Source organism: Panthera tigris, chromosome B1, assembly GCF_018350195.1.
Source record: "Panthera tigris isolate Pti1 chromosome B1, P.tigris_Pti1_mat1.1, whole genome shotgun sequence".
Lineage (NCBI taxonomy): Eukaryota > Metazoa > Chordata > Mammalia > Carnivora > Felidae > Panthera > Panthera tigris.
In genome coordinates, this window is record NC_056663.1 from 164442426 (window position 1) to 164460740 (window position 18315).

Below are 18315 nucleotides of genomic sequence, written 5' to 3' on the forward strand. Positions count from 1 at the left end.
CATAAGAGACTCTTAAATACAGAGAGAAAACTGAGGGTTGATGGGGGCTGGGGGTAGGGGGAATGGGTTATGGGCATTGAGAACAGCACTTGTTGGCATGAGCGCTGAGTGTTGTATGTAAGCGATAAATCATGGGAATCTATTCCCAAAGCCAGGAGCACACACTGTATACACTGTATGTTAGCTAACTTGACAATAAATTATATTTAGAAAAAATAACTAAATAAAAAATTAAATAAAATTAGAAAAAACACAAAGTGGGGAAAAAAAAAAAACAGGATGAAGTGTGAAGAGTGTTAAAACCAGGGGAGTATGTGTGTGTGTGTGTGTGTGTGTGTGTAGTCCCTGCGTGTGACTGCCTTTTAAAATTAAATATAAATTGTTTTTTGATTACTATTTTGGAATTTATGTGCATTCTTATATACCACTACTTTGGATAATCAAGGTTTGATCCTACACAGACTTATGGTTTTTCCCTCTGTTCTGTAACATCTGGTATTCAGAAACTGTATCCCCTTCCAGATCGTCTTTATTTTTTTCCTTGTTCATGTTAGTGCTTCCCAGGATTTATACTGAACAATTCAACTTTGTCAAAGAAGAATCATGCTTTCACAACATTGTACTTAAAAAAAATAAAATAGGGGTGCCTGGGTGGCTCAGTCAGTTAAGCATCCGACTTTGGCTCAGGTCATGATCTCATGGTTCATGGGTTAAAGCCCCGCATCGGGCTCTGTGCTGACAGCTCAGACCCTGGAGCTTGCTTTGGATTCTGTCTCCCTCTCTCTGTCCCCCCCCCTGTCTGTGCTCTCTCTTTCTCTCTCTCTCTCTCTCTCTCAAAAATAAACATTACAAAAATGTTTTAATAAAACAAAAATAAGTAAATGAATTTTCCTATGTTTTACACAGTTTAAATAAATTTTCTTCTGAGAATTCAGTTCCAATGTTCTAAGCACCATTACAGCAAAGTGTTCTATATAGTGATGCCTTCAGGACGTTTGGAAACACATCCATAGGTTCTCTTTCAGTAGTTGAAGGCCTCCTTGTTTTGAATGCTCATGTCTGACTTTGTAGGTTTCTCCCTTGGATGCCCAAATATCTGACTTTATTAAAATTTAACTCATACTCCCAACTCTCTTAGAAAATCAATATGCTTAAATATTGAATTAATAATGACCTCAATGGTCTTCAGGAAGCAGAACACAGAAACTTATGGCTTATTTAGTGAAACCTATTTTCACTGTTCAGAGATCACTTTTCCTTCTATCTGTTTAATAAACAGGCACCAAGGGTTCCCTGTGCCAGTCTGGCACTTTTCCTGGACTGCAACCACAATAATGAAAAGTCCTATGTAAATTCCATGATTCCTGCCCTCAAGGAACAAAGAGCCCAGAAGAGGGATCAAGCAAGAACTTCATGAGATTCCCTCATTCCCTGAAATACTTCAGAGATTAACCTCCATGAGACAAACCTTGACATGTTTATGGCCAGGTTTCAGAGTGGTAAATACAAAGAACATTAAAACACTAACCTAATCGGGGCGCCTGGGTGGCGCAGTCGGTTAAGCGTCCGACTTCAGCCAGGTCACGATCTCGCGGTCCGTGAGTTCGAGCCCCGCGTCAGGCTCTGGGCTGATGGCTCGGAGCCTGGAGCCTGTTTCCGATTCTGTGTCTCCCTCTCTCTCTGCCCCTCCCCCGTTCATGCTCTGTCTCTCTCTGTCCCAAAAATAAATAAAAAACCGTTGAAAAAAAAAAAAATTTTAAAATAAAAAAAAACACTAACCTAATCAATAAACAAGTAAGTTATGATATGAAGCTAGCACCCAGATAAGTGCCCATTTTGAAAACAAGAGCCAAAATACCTTCCTAAACAGCAGAACACAAATTTCATGGCGTGGTATCTTTATTCATCACACAAAGGACAACAAATTCTAGCTCTGTGTGACAAGCTGTGTGTGTAAAACATAATAAACACACTGGATTGTGATTCTAAATACATGCGGTAAAAGACTGTTAGTAGGGAATGAACTGTAATTATTTAATAGCTGCTTCCCCATTAAGACCATCCTATTTACAGTTTGAACCAATAACCAGACAATGCCTACCACATGACAAGTACTCAATGAATATTAAAAAAAAATTGTTAATGTTTATTTATTTTTGTGACAGAGAGAGACAGAGCATGAGCAGGGGAGGGGCAGAGAAAGAGGGAGACACAGAATCCGAAGCAGGCTCCAGGCTCCAAGCTGTCAGCACAGAGCCCGATGCAGGGCTCGAACCTATGGACCATGAGATCATGACTTGAGACAAAGTCAGACGCCCAGGCACCCCATGAATATTTTTAAATAAATTAAATAAGTATTTTAAATAAATATTTTAAATAAATTAACTAATATCTAATAAGGTTCATGGTCATATACTATGTATCCCAGAAATGAGTGTTCTCCAAAGAAGAAAAATCTCAAGAAGATAAAGGTCAAGCAATCAATAAGTGTGCAATAAGTATTACTGAATGATGGGATTCTACTTGGTCTATTCTACCTTGTCTTCTGTAATCCAAGACGACCTAAAGCCACTTACCTCTGCTTGAGATAATTATATTTGTCCTATTGAAGACTTAGGTTGCATTAAACTAGGGGTTCTCAACTAGGAACAATTTTGCCTCCCCAGGGGACATTTGCAGTATCGGGAAGCATTTTCGGTTGTCACAACTGAGGGGGTGCTAATGAATAGGTGCCGTGGATGCCATTATAATCACAGGACAGCCCCTACCACAACAAAGAATTATTGGCCTAAAATGCCAATAATGCTACTGCTGAATACACGTCTAGAGCAAGCCATCACATTTGTTCAAGAGAGAGGAAAGTAGCAGAGTGGAAAAAAGAGCTTTTCAGGCAATCATGGGGTCAAATCCTGGCCCTAATCACTCAATCCTAGTAGGACTTTGTATAATCTTCAGTTTCCCCATCAGGAAATTAATAAGTACTCTTTAGGTCCTTAGGTTTATTGTGAGGAGTTAATGAGAATATATGCAAGGTATCTGGCATAGAATAGATCAGTAAGTGGCAGCTATTCTTACTATTATGGAGCACTTATTAATCATTTGATGGCAACATTTCACCAAGTAGGAAAAGCATTTAAAGGTGATAAGACTTAGCAACTTAAAAAATTCATAATTTAAAGCTAGAAAAGATCTTCAATATCCAACTAAATACTTCATACACAAGAAAACTGAGGTTCAGAGACACTGACTCACCCATTATTATACATCAAGTTAGTGGAAGTCACATAAAATAATCCAGCCATCCTCTCCACTACCATTTAATTACTCATTCATATATAGGTAGGTTTTTATTAATTCCTAAATTGCACACTTATAAATATGTCGTAAGTTATTTAAGTCATAGTTTGACTACAAGATTTTATGCCTGCTAAAATTTTGTATGATAGTGTGCTTACCCTATGTTTAAAATTACTAAGATTTATTCACATTTGTATCTACCTTAAAATTTTCACAGCTAATTTGTGAGCTCTGCCTTATTTCATTTTTATCCTAATGAAAATGAAATTTTCCTATTAGCACTCACAATGGCCTACTTTTTACTTTGATATTTTATAAAAGCAATATAAAAAATTATTCACTTCTGGTTTAAATATTTGCTAGAAGGGCATGAACAAACATGACACTGACAAACTGCAAATACATAGGAAAAAAGTATTTCCAACTTCACCAGTAACCTTAAAAAAGCAATTAAGAGTATTTTTTGCACTGAATGTAGCAAAGAATTTCTTTATTCATAATGCTCAATGAAAGCAAGCTTTCATACAGTTCTGGGATAATCTAGCCCGCTTTTTCACTTCTCTGGAGCCAAGAGGTAATACGCCTTAAAATGCTCATCGTCCTCAGCCCTGAGTAGAAAGATGATCAACTCAGCACTGGAAAGGGCACTAACTCAAATGCTGAGAAAAAGAGAAATTGTTAAATTGTGGTGTATCTAAATGGAAATATAATTAAAAAATATTCAAATGAATTTTTGAAGTTTATAAGGTTTTAGAAGTTTATAAGGTTTTATAAGTTTATAAGGTTTTAATCCATTATTTATACCTGTATATCACTATGAACTCAAGTGGAATGAATATATATATATATATATATATATATATATATATATATATATATATACATATAGATATATACACATACACTCTTTATACATACAGATTTGGAATAAAATATTTTTAAAACATAAACACTGGTTATTTTGAGGTAGTATATTAATAGATAACTTTTAAATATGTTTTGTAACTGTCCATATCCATGAAAATATATACTCACTTTATCATTAGAAAATATATCTTCATTTCAGTGAAAAACTATTCTAAAACTAATCCCACAAAACATGTCCCAACTTTAATCACAAAGCCAAATGCTTATGGTAGAGAAAAGCATACAAGTAAGTTAATGTTTTGCTTCTACATTTAAGATCAGGGATGGGGTGCCTGGTGGCTCAGTCGGTTGAGTGTCCAAGTCTTGGTTTTGGCTCAGGTCATAATCTCATGATTTGTGGGTTCAAGCCCCACATCGGGGTCTGTGCTGATGGCACGGAGCCTACTTGGGATTCTCTGCCTCTCTCTCTACCCCACCCCTCCCCAGGCTTGCTCTCTCTCTCAAAATATATAAGCGTAAAAAAAATAAAAAATAAAAGAATACAGCCTGTAAAGATGCACTATGAAAATACTTTTATGTGGAGACTCTATATATAATTAATTAATTACAACTTTAATGATCAAAGTAGGTACCTATATCATTCCTCACCTCCACAAAGACACTCAGGACCTCTGGTAAGAAATCTTGATTCCCTAGGCACAAACTCCCTACTGAGAGTCATAAGGATTCATATTTGTATCTTTAATCATCCTCCAAAAATATACCCAAGATCAAAGGATGAGAAAAATGTCCCCCTCTTTTTGTCTTATGAAACACAAAAATGTTCAATTATATCTTTTGAAGCTAGCTCACAAGTAGCACACAAGTATTTGAAATGGCACACAGGAGTCCATGGAATTGTCTTTTTCAGAGACCTTTTAAACTAGACCAGGTACCTGTCCACCAAAACCCAGTGACTATGGCCTGCTCATTAAGGATCTTACCCTAAGCCTGTATTCTCAAACTATCACAGATCAGAATCACCTGAAATTTGTGAAAACATGGCTTCTTCCCCTGTGCACGCACGTGCACACGCATGCACGCCCACACACACACACACACACACACACACACACACACACACACACACACACACACTCCAGTTTCAGATTCAAAAGGTTTGCAGTGGGGCCTGAGAATTTGTATTTCTAACAAGCTTAAGTGATGCCAATTCTGGGTACCAGAATCTGAAAATCATTGACCTAGGCAGCTCAAATCTGCTCTGGAAAAACTTATTTATAATTTATAAATATATTTTCTCCATAGATTCATTATGACTAAATATTTTTATGCAACTAATCATTTCTAGCCCAATAGTGTATATGTTACTGTCGTTCAAATAATTAGTGAAACTACTCTTTTATACACAAGAAATGGAATATTTTCTGGATGTGTAACCACAGAAACTTTTATCAAGGCAAAGAAAATAAAAGAATGAGGAATAAGAGAAAAAATTAATGGATAGGGAAGGGAGTTATTTGTAGCTAAAATGGAAAGAATTTAACTCTGAAAGATGGTATATACTTATAAAACTAAAGGTTAAGTTAATTGGCTACATTAAATTGTTTTCCAAAGGTTTTTTGCAGATTATTAACTGAGTTATAAATACAAACCAAATAAACACATCAAAGACTAAAATTTGGGGGTGTCTGGGTGGCTCCGTTCATTGGGCATCTGACTCTTGATTTTGACTCAGGTCATGATCTCACAGCTTGTAGGATCGAGCCCCACATGGGTCCCTATGCTGGCAGCATGAATCCTGCTTGGGATTCTCTCCTCTCCCTCTCTCCCCCTCTCCCACTCCTCTCTCAAAATAAATAAACTTTTTTTAAAAAAGACTAAAATTTTAAGTCACAGTTTCCTTCAAAAGTATATGGTATCAGTGGATATATGAAGACAGGCATTTCTTTAGCTGAACTGTAGAAAGGAGATTTCAGTATAATGGATGAGATTTAATTAATTTCTAAAAACTATTTAAAGATTCACTTCTGGAAGTGCTGGGTGACTTAAAATATGTTACAAGTATTTCAGAGAAGTATTAGTTTACAATGGTTAAAAATGACTTCAGCACATGACTTAATGTAATGAACGCACAGATCACATACATCAACTACAGGTATACCTTGGAGATATTCCAGTTTGGTTCCACATCACTACAGTACAGTAAGCCAATGAATTTTTTGATTTCTCAGTGTATTCAAAAGTTATGTTTTTATTACACTGTAGCCCATTAAGTACAAAATAGCATTATGTCTCAAAGAGAACGTAAATACCTTAAATAAACAATGTACATACCTTAATGCCTGTCTTAATTAAAAACTGATTTATTACTAAAATTATGCTAACCATTATCTGAGTTTCCAGCCAAGCTGTCATCTTTTTGCTGGTCGAGGGTCTTGCCTCAATGTTGATGGCTGCTGACTGATCAGGGCAGTAGTGGCTGAAGGTTAAAGTGACTGTGGCAATTTCTTAATATAACAATGACATTTGCTGTATCGACTGACTCTTCCTTTCACTAATGTTTCTCTGTAGCACGCAATGCTATTTGTCAACATTTTGCCCAAAGAAGGGCTTCTTTCAAAATTAGAATCAATCCTCTCAAACTCTGCCACTGCTTTATCAACTAAGTGTATGTAATATTCTAAATCCTTTGTTGTCATTTCAATTATCTTCACAGCATCTTCACCAGGAGTAGATTCCATCTCCAGAAACTACTGATCACTGATCATCATATACATCAAATACAATAGTAATGAAATATTATAATAATGAAAAAGTTTTAAATATGGCAAGAATTACTAAAATGTGACACAGAGACATGAAATGAGCAAATGCTATTAGAAAAATGGCACTGACAGACTTGTTCGACACAGGACTGCCATAAACCTTCCATTTGTAAAAAATTCAGCATCTGAGAAGCATGATAAGGTCAAGTACAATAAAGTGAGGTATACCTGAATTTTAATTGTCTTGACATGTATATTTAAATTGTCTTTGGGGTACCTGGGTGGCTCAGTTGGCTGGGCACCCTGCTCTTGGTGTTGGCTGATCTCCCGGTTCATGGGATCGAGCCCCACATAAGACTATGCTGGCAGCGGGAAGCCTGCTTGGGATTCTGTCTCTCTCCTTCTCTCTCTCTCTCTCTCTCTCTCTCTCTCTCTGCCCCTCCCCTGCTCAGTTCTGTCTCTCTCAAAATAAACATTTCAGAAAAATAAAATTAATATAATAAATTGTCGTTTATGCCTATATTACAAGGTATAGCATATAAACACCAATAAAGGACAGATGAAAGCTGTAAACGATATTGAAAAGAAATTAATGATATTCAATGGGATTATAAAATGAATTCATAATAAATGGTCAACTCCAACAATCAACACAATGCTACTGACCCTTTAAAACACATTCATCTTGAACAAGAAGTGATGATATAATTAGCTGTTTTCAAACCAGCAATAAGTGCAGCAACAATCTGCAGCTAGTAGAAAAACACAAGCTCTAACAAGTTCAAGTGTCACTGATGCTCAGATTGACAGTCTGCCACTTTGCACAAGCTCTTAGCTCCTGAGTCTCAGCTTCCACATCTGTAAAGTAGAAATAATCATCACCTACCTCACAGAGTTTTGTAAAGAGGTTTATTAAATAATGCACTATGTCTAACATACTGAATAACTTCATTCTTTCAATTAATGTTGGCTGAGCTTCGAGTATATGCCAAACAACGTTACAGATAGCAGAAATAAATCAGGGAACAAAAGACAAAAATCTCTGCTTCCTAGGAGCTTACCTTCTAGTGTTCCTTTATTTTACCTTGTCTTAGGCACAGTGCTGGGTACTTTGAGAATGAATAAAAGTGCCCAGAGCAGGTCAACATACTCAATTCAACAACAACAACAAAAAGCTAACACTAGTGTAATCATACAGTATATAAATTTAGAAAACAGAAAGTCCTAGGAGAGGACATGACATGAGGTTGGAAGACAGAAAGGGAGTGGAGGGTAGACTTCTGGGAAGAGAGGGCATGTTAAATGAACTCTGGGAAATGACAGGAGAGATTTGTAGATTTTAGAAATATTATGAATGAAGGCTAGGAGACTGAAAAGCCCTGTGTTCATTTAAGTAACAGTGAGTAGTTCAATATGGCTGGAGTTTCAAGTACACATTAAGGAGTGAGGGCAAATAAAGATGGAAATCTAGGTTAGGACCATGTAAGTCCTTACTTGCTAAGATGAAAAATTTATACTTATTTTGAAGGAAATGGGAAATCATCGAAGATATGAAGAAGATATGCGATGGGAATGCAAGCTGGTGCAGCCACTCTGGAAAACAGTATGGAGGTTCCTCAAAAAACTAAAAATAGAACTACCCTATGACCCAGCAGTTGCACTACTAGGCATTTATCCTAGGGATACAGGTGTGCTGTTCCAAAGGGACACATGCACCCCCATGTTTATAGCAGCACTATCAACAATAGCCAAAGTATGTAAAGAGCCCAAATGTCCATCGATGGATGAATGGATAAAGAAGATGTGGTGTATATATACAATGGAGTATTACTCGGCAATCAAAAAGAAGAAATCTTGCCATTTGCAACTACATGATGGAACTGGAGGGTATTATGCTAAGTGAAATTAGTCAGTCAGAGAAAGACAAAAACCATATGACTTCACTCATATGAGGACTTTAAGAGACAAAACAGATGAACATAAGGGAAGGGAAACAAAAATAATATAAAAACAGGGAGGGGGGCAAAACAGAAGAGACTCAAATATGGAGAACAAACTGAGGGTTACTGGAGGGGTTGTGGGAGGGGGGATGGGCTAAATGGGTAAGGGGCATTAAGGAATCTACTCCTGAAATCAGTGTTGCACTATATGCTAATTTAGATGTAAATTTAAAAAAATTAAAACTAAAATTAAAAAAAAAAGATGATGTGATACGATATGGACATTTAAAAGATTTCTTTGCAAGAAGTTGAAAGCACATTGGAATGGGGGAGAAAAGGCAGGGAGGCTAGACTGAAAAAAGGAAAAAAATGTGCTTCCGAACACAGTTGACTAGTAACCTAACAAGGAGTGGGATTACTAGAGATTTCCAGAGGCATCTTGGAGTGCACATTTGTGACATCAGCAGCACCAATGGCTGGCGAGGACACCCCAACAACATGGTAGGAACCACGCTCATATTCCCCACTGTACCTCCTGTCCTCTGCCTGTTACCAACACTGCTTCCTCAACAGGACATACTCTGTCCACACATTCCTACCATCACCCCATCCATCTGGACCATGACCCAAATCAAGCAGGCAAAAAATGTGACTAATTGGGCACTGGGGACCACAATACACCCTCTTTTGCATTACTTAGCTCAAATGAAATGTTACAGTTTGAGAGAGGAAAGACAGCTTAGGAATCTGAGTAAGAATTATTTTTTAAAATACCACTGCCCTACTGAAAACATTTCACTTTTCTCTAGGTCCTTGGTTTAGGAATCTTAAAATTATAATAATAGTTCAGGGGCACCTGGGTGGCTCAGTTGGTTGAGCATCATCAGACTTCAGCTTAGGTCACGATTTCATGGTTCATGGGTTTGAGCCCCACATCGGGCTCTGTGCTGACAGCTCAGAGGCTGGAGCCTGCTTTGGATTCTGTGTGTGTCTCCCTCCCGCACTCTGTCTCTCTCTCTCTGTCTCTCAAAAATAAACATTTAAAAAAAAATTATTTAAGTATAATAATAGTTCAGAATCAGGCATTTTTCTAACCTGACAAGGTAGAAATGTTGATTTGTTAGCTGAAGGGCATCACAGGTAAGTAGAGAGAATATATGAGAACACCTGTCTTGGAAAGACTTTAGTGAAGAAAAGATATTATAAATTAAGATTTTTAACAATAACCTTCAGTGTATCATTATAGCCTGTAAGGGAAACGACAATGTTTTTAAATAGTGCTAGTTATGAAAACTATACCTTGAAGAAAAAGACTTCACCAAATTTTTGGATAATTTAAAACTGATTTTGACCTTCTTTCTCATAACTAAGCTATTATGATTTATTACCTTTCCTACATACAGAGTTGAAGTTTATAAATTTGTGTGGCTGACAGAAATATAGACATGTACTCCTCTTCCTCATTCAGAAAGGCCTTGAATGAAATGAGTAGATGTTAGAAAAAGAAATTAAGAAGTGTTTAATTAAGGCCTAGTAGCTTGGGCCCCAAGAAGATGTGATCAACCGGACATGAATAGGAATAAAGCTTTCATCAGTCCAACACCGCTTATTATTTCAGAAAACAGCTGGGGGCACTAGAGTGAATGTGACTAGAATAAGTTTTATCTTGAGATTTCCCTTTAATTTCACATGTTCTCACCATCAAATATAATCCGGAAACAATGACACTTGACACGGAATTACACCCTGAGACTATATAGGCTTTGTGAAAGAAAACAAAGAGAATATCGTCCATGTACTCTTCATTCTAGAACAAACTGATTTATTAGGATAGCAATTTTTTCCCCTGATAACCAAAATATATTTACTGTAGAAATTTTAGAAACTACAGATGAATACAATGAGAAAACAGAAATCACTCATAATCCCATCACCCAAACATAAGTAACATCACCATTTGGTTTACTCTCCACCAATAAAGTAGTTTCTGTGCATTAAACTGGATTTTTTCAAAAGTAAGATTCTGTAACTTTTCATTCCTCCTATCCTAACCATATTTCCATATCATTAAAAAGTCTTCCTTCCAAACAACTTCACACATTTTAATTTGCTCTCCAAGTTTACTGATGTGATGTGTGAAAGTGTGCTAACTTAGTAAACATCCCTCTCCTCCTGACCTTAAAAAAGTCCATTTTTTCCCTCTGAGAATTGCCCATTTATGTCTATTTTTCATTGGGCATAATTTTTCACATGGGTGTTCATTTATGTCTCACTGCAGTTTATAATATCCTTTGAAAAGGGTTTACTAGTATATAAAATATAAACCTCAGAGTTTTAATTTCGGTTTTGGTATCTCTTGGCAACATTTCTCAAAACAGTATTTTTGTGATTATTAAAATAATAGTAGCCACAGAAGATTTGGGAATGTGAAGAAGAATATTTTCAAAGAGCCACAACTCTACCACCTAGAAATCCAATTTTTTTTTCATATATGTCAGTGAATACATCCATTGATACAAACAGGAACTTGTATACAAACAGGAAGTACAACAGTCTTGTTCAATGTTTAATTTAGAACAATGCCTAATATATAGTAAGAGCTGAATATGTGAGTAAATGATATTTTATCTTTTTAGAATACTTTCTAAGTAATGAAATTTTTTTCAAAACTATTTTGGAAACTGAATTGCATCAATATAGATATATAGTACAATAATTTAGGTATTTTGCTATTGCAGGGTTTATTCTTCTTTTTCGTATTACATTCATGTTCACTGTAATGAACATATTTACAAATCTTCATATAAAATTCAGAGGATTACCTTGGTATATATTTCTAGACCCAGTATTACTGAGTCAAAGCCTGAAAGGATTTACAGGTTTTAATACATACTCTCATTTTATCAGCTTATATCATTGCATGAACATACCCTTCATTTAGAAGCACAAAAGAAGATTCCATGAAGGTCACAACTCTTTAACAAAACTAGTGTCACTGTTACTTATTACTCTAATGGTGGCACTAGCTCCATGAAAAGTGTCGTTTCTATGGCTAAGATGATTTCTGAAGTGAAAGAAATCCATCTAAGGTAATAGGAAGGGAATAACGTCTTTAAGAGAGTACATTCATATCAAACCTCTTCTTAAGTGATAAGGAAAGCTGTTCAGCTGCTATAACTACAACCAGGAATAGAGACAGCACACACACTATTGTTCCAAGAGTTGATCCACAGATTCTCCTCCTCGCAAGCACAAACTATTCAATGTATCTTCACCATTGCATTGGGTTTGGGCTATTCCCAAGCGATTTTGCTTGTAGCATTTTCTTTGATTTTCCTTCATCAAAAAGGCTATGTCTAATTAGATCAGACAACAACTGAGACATGTACTGAAGCCTTCAGTATGTGAACATTCTTGACCTCTTAATTTAAAAATAGATTCTAACAAGTTTACTTGTCTAGCCAATAAGTCATTTCCTTTGTTTTACAGACATCAAAATAAACAATATCCTATTCAATTTCTATTTAATCATTAAGTAATCGTATTAAAAAAGTATTTGATTCTTGCCATCCTAAGGTCAAGCATTCCCGAAATCCGGTTTTAGACTGCGCAGATTATCCATTTATGTATACAATTTAACAAATGGTAAATTAGCAGCTAGTGCTGGGGCACCTTGGTGGCTCAGTCCGCTAAGCCTCCAACTTTGGCTCAGGTCATGATCTCATCGTGGTGAGTTCAAGCCCCGCTTTGGGCTCTGAGCTGACAGTGGGGAGCTTGCTCCCAATTTCTCTGTCTCCCCCTCTCTTTGCCCCTCCCCCACTCGTGTTTTTTTTCTCTCTCTCAAATAAATAACTATTTAAAAAATTAGCAGCTAGTGTTATTTTTTTAACTCCCTAAAACTTTTTGCATGTTGCCAATTTGCTTTTCAATATATGTAGTATGACCACATTTTCATAAAAACAAATCATCCCAATATAAGTATGTAATATGTATTTGTAATGAGAACAGAAGAGAGTCCAGAAGGAGCAGACATTACCCCTTGGGGTAGAGTGGAGTGAGGACTCACACTGGGGCACTGAAGGAGTTTACAGTGTTACAACGATCATATGTCACGCACCTGTTCTTAAGCCAAAGATTTTTTTTTTATGATGGCACTCTTCAGATATTTGACCTAGCCCAATATAAAAATTACTCTCTCCTCTATAGTTACTTTTCTAGTACAGCAATCAGTTGGTAGACAAAGAGCCCCCATTCTTGTGGCTCAATCTTCTAGAGCTGATGAGACTCAGAAGCTTGCTCTCAGACTACAGAACTGTTTCTCCTTGCAAAGAACTAGCATGAAAAGAAGCAACAAGAAACTTTGTGGTCTTATTGAGATAACATTCTAAACACCTGAGTTAGCATGCCCTTATGGCTAAGAATAGTTTAAATATATCCTTTAAAAGCAGAAAGGCTTGACTCTCCAAACTGGAGGGTTTCACTAACCAAGTTGATGTCTCTCTGCTGTACATAGGAAAGTCTGACTATGTTTTATAACGTAAGAGGAAGGATGCCTCAAACCATTAAGTTCTGCAAAGTTAATGTGTGCGGGGACGAACGCGGGCTTTTCTGCAGCGCTCCTTTAAAACCATTTCTGAGCAAACTCCAACACAAACACCTTCCTAAGGAATAAACCCGGCTTTTCTACTGGGTTACAACTTCAACCCCCACTGTCTTCCTTACCCTTGAGACAAAGCCAAAATTGCCTTTAGACTGCTGGATTTCACAATGAGATGACAAGTGTGTGCGCGCATAATTTACCTTTTCACAAAACCCAGCATTCAGAATAGATAAAATAATTCCTCTTTTGCAATCAAAATCAAGTAACTGAAAACGGGGTCTCTCCGTTTTGGTTTTGTTTTGTTTTTTAAGTTCAACAACAGACCTAAAGTCTAGTTTTGAGGCACTGCATCAAACCTGAAAGCAATTTTTGGGGAAGCGGGAGAGGAAGAGGGGAGGGGAAGGGAAGGGAAGGGGGAGCAGGGTGAGAAGTGAAACAGAAGTGAAGGAAACAGACCTAGGAGTTCGCACGTTCACCCTTACCAATTCCTCCATCCGCACACATCACAGCATGACGATCACGACTCTCAAGGTGCAAGAGAAAACCCAACACAAATCCGAAGAGTGGAGGCGGGTTATGCGCCTCGGCCAGCCATTTGCTTTTTGGGGAAACAAAAAACAAGAAAACAAACAAAAAAAACCCACTTCTCAGAAGACAGCCCGCAAACCGCTCGGCTGAAGCCTGAGCCAAAGCCGCGACCTCCTCCTCCTCCTCCTCCCCCTGCTTCTCCAGCCCTCCTGGCCTGACTCCGGAGCAGCAGAGCTTCCGCGAACAGCCAATCGCCGGCAGCCCCGCCTCCCGTGACGCAGGGGGGCGTGGCGCGGCGGAGGCTGGCTTCCCGGCCTCAGCTGTAGCACCGAGCTGCCAGCCCGCAGAGGGCCCGGGCCCGGGTGGTCCAGGGTTTTTACAGTCCCACCCCGGCCGTTTGTCCAGACTTGAAGCGCTTGGCAGTTATTTTTTTGGAGGGGTAAAAGGAACAAATCTAAACTTTTAATGTTATTGTTTTATAACTGGGAAAGGAATTGAGAAAAAGACTACAATTCTGATTTGGCCTCGCTCAGTGTAATGTACTTTGTCCGTATACCTGCCATGGTCTGTGGCTTTAAGCAAAAATATTTTTCTCCTAAATAAATTCCAGCAACCCATTTGGTCCCTCAAAACTTCTGACCAACTAACTGCTTTGAGAAAGGAAAAAAGGGATTTGGGAAAAGACAGCCATTAATGGCAATAATTCAGACTAAAAACTAATAATCACTGACCGCCAAATGTTTTATCCCACTGAAACAAAAATAAAAGGAGCCAAAACCTCCACAGCTCATTTGTACATCTATCTTACATTTTCTTAACTGTTTCTCAAATGCGCAGCAAAAGTGAAGAAAACTAACGATCCTTCAAATGTTTCACTAACAGGGAAGAGCTCTCCAGGGCAGACCCATGGAGCCACTTGGGAGGTTTGCAGACTCTCCCAGACCAGGCTGGAGAGGCCAAACAAGTTCCTACATTCACTGGGAACGTGCCTCTCCCGGAGGGGAGAAACAAGTTCTGGGTGTGGCTTCCTGTGACGGCAGAATTTGGAAAGCAACTTCTGCAGGCAAGGGCAAATCTCTATAGAGTGTAGTCAACCCTGGGAATAAATTCAGTTGATATAAGAAGACTGGCATTTCGCGGCCTCTGAAAATTCCTAGCCTTGGTAGCACTTTTTGCAGTCATGTGAGTGTCCCTAACAGGATTTAGGATTAAACTTAAAATTACATTTTCTATCTGATAGCCAACCTTCTCGAGGAGACTTGAAATTTAAGATGGGCCTCCCAGAGTTTCCCCAGTCAGCACCCATGCTATAATCTCCGTGAAGGGCCTTCCTGGGAGGATGCATACCAGGACAATTCAGGCAGGCCGCTGGTATTTGCCGCCTGTTTGGATTGCTTAAATCAGTGGTTCTAACCAGCTACACCTCAGAGTCAACAGGGGAGCTTGATGCCAAGGCTCAACCCAGCCCAATTAAACTGGAATCGATAGGGGTGGGGCTCCGGCAATTTCTTTCTTTCAAGTTCCCTGAGGGACTCTAATCTGCAACAAGGGTGAGAATCACTGGCTCAGATTTAAATGATTAGAGACAATTCGAGGTTAATATTTAAGTCAAAAATGTGATATTTTGTAAGTAAAAGTAAGTAAAAAATTAGGTAAATTTTTGCAGAATAATGTGAAACATTTGGTAATATAACTTGTCCTTATGTATTCTTTACATATTTGTATATTTTTATATAAATACAGAAAATATGTGGTGAGATACACATCAAAATTGTTTACTCAGAAGGGAAGGATTGAAGAGTGAGGGGAAATTATTAGCTTTCCATTCATGTCTGTGTCATTTGACAAGGAAAGGTACATGTACCCTGTTTATGATTTAAATAGATCCAGTCAAGTTTAAAAAATTAATATTTATGAATGTCATTGCAAATGGCCACTATTAAAATGGACTTCAGTTTGTTTTTGCAAATGTTCCTCTAATATATAACTTTTCTAAGGGTTCTTTCCATTTTGTAAAAGGAAAGAAAGAAAAAATCCATAGTTTCTTTAACACATTAGCTAATTGCCAAACAATATATTTACTTCCTTATAATTCATATAATGTACCTATCATCTGATGATTTTTTTAAACTAATATTCAAAGTATACAATATAAATGTAAGGAAATTTCACCTTTTCCAAATTATTTGTAATTAGTATCTCAAAACTAATGGTTTTGGGGCAACTGTATGGCTCAGTCGATTAAGCATCCAACTCTTGATTTCAGCTTAGGTCATGATCTCATGGTTCATGAGTTTGAGTCCTGCTTTGGGCTCTGTGCTGGCAGCATGGAGCCTGTTAGGGATTCTCTGTCTTTCTCTCTCTGCTCCACTCCTGCTCACACTCTCTCCCTAAAAAATAAATAAATAAACATTACAAAAAAACTAGTGGCTTCATAATTAATTCCCAATAGGAAACATGGCATAGTAACCAAGTGCCTAGGTTTGACCTGGCTTTAAATCTTAGCTTTGCATATTTTTAGATAAATGATCTAAGGTACCATCTCTAAACCCCACAGGTATAATGAATCCAATAATATCTACAACAGTGTTATTAAGACTACACCACATCATGTAATAGGTGCTTAATAAGTGATAGCTATTAATCCACTGACTTCTATTGTCCTATTTTTTCTTAAACATTCAAAGATTAGCATGGCAGCAGTAGACTAAGAATTTATCAGGAAACATTTTTATAAAATAGTATGATTTTTTCTATGACCATTGATACTTCTTATCCAGTTATATAGGCGAAAGAGAAACATTCATTCTTTCAGGTCACTGCTTTAGCATAGAACATATATAAGGGTGTTTTTTGTTTGTTTGCCTCAAAACGTTCTACATATAACAATGTTTCCTGAAGTGATACACAAGCGGATTTTAGGATTCATAAACCACCATTTCTTTTCTCTATGCTTATTAACAGAGAGTGACTTAAGCACAGATCATGATGTTTCCCAGGATTGGTTTCCTGACTAACTGCTGGACAAAAAAAAGGAGACGTCAATGCCTCAAGCAATAAGGGCTTATCTCCTGTAGGTAATATCATCCTGCGTTTTAGTAATATCATCCTGCATTTTTTTGTCTCTTTTTTTTTCTTTCCTGGACGTTTACTGAGCATCAGTAAAACATTTCTATGTTAGGCACTATTCTAAGTAGTTTACATCTATCACCTCACTTGATCCTCTTGTCAGCCAAAGTTAGAGCAAGCCAAAGTGTGAAGGATGAAGAGAAGTCAGGCAAATGAAAGGATGAATAAGGGTAAGACCGTTGCAGATAGAGGAAACATGCTAGAGGTGGAACAGCTTTCACACTGGGGATTTATAGGTCATATTCATATTACTAGCATGGAGATTTTCACAGGATATTGGTGGCTTTGGCCTGTGTAGGTTGCCCAGCTCTATGATGTTTTTATATTTCTGGTTCCATATTTCAAGGGTGTTCTACCTGATCATGGTCAACCCTCACTTCCATCCTTTTTTCTACTACTAATCTACCCCGTCAATTCCCAACCATGCAGAGACTCTACCGGCTGTTTCTCCCCTCTTACGTTTCCAGGTTGTGTTAGCAGAATGTTATGAAAGTAAGCTAATTGAAAAGTTAATGGAGTCCACACTCTTGATAAACTTTCTGTTTATTCCTAAGTGATTCCTTATCATTATCAGCCAAGCTCCCCTCTTCTGACAAACACTTAACTGAGCACCCACCAAATGACAGCCTGAACTCACCACCTCCACTCACTAGAAGGGAGTCCACAGCATGCTGACGTGGATCCAAGCACCACAATGTATAAATCTCATTATTTCCCTTCCCTCTCACTCTTTCTCCATTCCTGCATTTCTGTGTAAGTGGTTCTCCCTTCTTTAAAAAAGCTCATTTCTCTCTGAAGTTGGTATCTCTGGCCACCGGCTCTTGCCCCTTCCACAACTTTATGGTACCCATTATTGCCTCTTTATATCATTAACTTTTTTCTTTTCACTGGACCTTCAACCTACGTATATTTAATTTAGAGATGAATATATATGTTCTCCACACCAAAGAAGAGGAGGAGGAGAAAGAAGGTAGGAAGGGAGAGAAAGGGAGAAGGAAGGAGAAGGAAGAAGAGAAAATGATAGAGAAGGCTCTCTTTTGATCTTGCTATTCTTTCAGATCAAACTGTTTTTTTTTCTCTCTCCACATTACCAAGATTCACTGGAACATATCTTAATCGCTTCCTGACTCCTTGAGCCCCTGCAATCTGATTTCACTCTTTTCTCCCCTGAACTTATCAATGGTCACAA

The 18315-nt window shown here is 37.7% G+C and overlaps 1 protein-coding gene across 1 annotated transcript in view; it reads right to left on the reverse strand.

Annotated features, from left to right (window-relative positions):
- Positions 1–14176, reverse strand: part of ATP10D (ATPase phospholipid transporting 10D (putative)) — a 107119-nt gene extending 92943 nt beyond the window's left edge. The window contains exon 1 of the mRNA XM_007075911.3: positions 13952–14176. The gene's annotated coding sequence lies outside the window, so the exon portion shown is untranslated. The remainder of the gene's footprint in view (positions 1–13951) is intronic.
- Between the last annotated feature and the right edge of the window lie 4139 nt (positions 14177–18315).